The sequence below is a fragment of the Embiotoca jacksoni genome, unplaced genomic scaffold, assembly GCF_022577435.1.
Source record: "Embiotoca jacksoni isolate LCO1_2020_lvr unplaced genomic scaffold, fEmbJac1.0.p SCAF_18, whole genome shotgun sequence".
NCBI classification, from domain to species: Eukaryota; Metazoa; Chordata; class Actinopteri; family Embiotocidae; genus Embiotoca; species Embiotoca jacksoni.
Window position 1 is genome coordinate 8,265,046 of NW_027185318.1, and position 2,326 is coordinate 8,267,371.

Consider the following 2,326-nt stretch of genomic DNA (forward strand, 5'->3'; position numbering starts at 1 on the left):
ACAGCCTGTTTGTTGGGTCTACGGAGAGCATGATGGACAGGTTTTTAAAAGTCACACATGGCCCCCTGAACCATAGAAAATCCTCCCTATTCAACAGTTCATTAAGGGTAGAAGATTTAAGTTTCCACAACTAAACAATGCAGCAGAGATCCACTAAGTTCACCTTTGTTGGCCACATAGCTGAGGTTTACCATCCCCAGGTGAGCGACTGAGAGCTCCCCTCTGTTCTGATTCCCTCCATGATGCGGCTCTCCCAGCGGAGCCGGGCAGGGAGGCAGCGAGGCCATGTGAATGCCGTGTAGTAAGGTAAGACTTGGCCGCCGGGCATCCGGAGAGAGGGCTCAGCTCCCTTTGTGGTGGATCCCTGACAGGTTGGGGCGATGCACAGACCAACCCCTCCCATCCACTTTCACCTGTGATATTGTCCCAGGTGGAGGGGCTGCAGAGGAGGCACTGAGATGTCCCCATAGGGCATGGCTTCTGTGTAGCTCGATATCCCAATGGGCTTTGCCGACCTCCAGAGAGAGGTTAAATGAAGCCAGGGCTGTCTGACGGACAAAGGCCGCAGGTCAGCACCCAGTCCTTTGATCCATTCCTGCCCTCTTCAGACCACAGAGCCAGACCTTTTTGTTTCACCTTGCTTTTCTATCCCTAGGGCTAGTCCCCTTTTTTCCTCTCAATCTGCCCCCGACAATGGAGTCACTTACAAAGCTCTGTGCTCTGTATGGTCTGCCAGTCACCAGAGGGGAGAGGTTTCAAAGGGAAGGTAGTGGGGCTCAGTGTCTCCCAGGTCCCCAGTGAGGAGATAGATACTGATTCTTTCAGTCCCAAGCACTGGGCCACAACCCCACAGCTGCACCCAGCACTTTAGAGGCCTTATCCAACAAAGACACAGTGAGGGAAGTTCATTTATGGGGGTAAATAGTGGAAAAAAAAGAAGCAGGGAAATTTGTTGACACATGCTTGACTCCACCCCAGCACCTTACTGTGAGAGGATCTGAAATTTCTGACTTTTTTTTAAAAAACTTTGGCGTACAATAATGACAAGCAGACCAAGGGCAAATACACAAAAGTATTTAGAGGGTTGTAACTTTGCAATTTCTCTGCCAAAAACAGCCCGCTGAAATATGACTTGCAGTTTTGTGTTTTTTATTCATTTCTCTCTAATGGTCAAAAGGGGGAGGAAAGGATTTATCTTGGAGCTGCACATGCTCTTCAGCAGATGTAGAAAGTTACACTAGAGCTAACATGTTTTGAGTTTGTCTCCAGCCTGTTCTGCAGCCAAAACACTCAGGTGTAGCCCTGCTCAGAGACCACAGTCGTATAAAAGCCCAGAGTAGCTGACACTTCCCCCTCCTCTGCCTGTCCCACTGTGCCTACACACCTTGAAGTGTCAGGACATCACTGCCTCATCGAAATTACTAACTTTCCTGTTGGCTGAATCCCACCTAAAGCTTATTTCTATGAATGGAAGCTTTCACAAAACCAACACTACTTGATAAAATCCAAGTTACCGCATGACTGATTTGGATTTTCTCAACTTTTTTCACAGCATTCCTGATTGATGTGTTGGGTTAAAAGACATACCGTGTCCTTAGAAAGTATGTGATTTATGAAAAATGAAACCTGGAATCAAAACTGTTTTGACAGGATGGCTCACTTGAAAAAAATAGAAGAGCAATAAGAGAGCACAAACCTCCTCCAAGGCCAATAGTCCACTCTTCTATGAAGTACAAATCTGCAACTGCAACCTCTACATACTGTATATGTCTGGACATATTTCTAAAACTATGAGAATGATGTCAAAATAGGCTTGAGCCAAGCTGAAGCACCACATCTCAGTCGTTGTAACAATTCCAGTTCTCCACTATAAAACCACTGTCCTTGAGTGCTCCATATATCCCATAGGATTACTGGTGCCTGTGAATTCGGACTGAAATACAGTCATCATATTTCTAGAATTTCTAATGTTTTGTCACTACAGAACCCTGCCTACTGGATTTTAAAATGTACAGCATTTAGTGGACCTAACGTTCCATCTCGCAATGTTAATGAAAGTGAAAAATAACTTGTACATCCGCACCGTGATTTGGATCCATTAAAAACATTTTATGGGTTCTTCCTTCGTCCACTCTTACACCAAGTTTCATGAAAATCGGGCGAGCAATTTTTCTGCAATCCTGCTGACAACGAATAAACAACCAAACAAGGGAACTGCACCAAAAAAATAACCTCAAACTTTATTTAAAAAATATTGGTGGACTCATTCTTTGATTCGGAACAACGCAAAAATATAATGGGTTCTTCACTGACCGAAGCTACACTG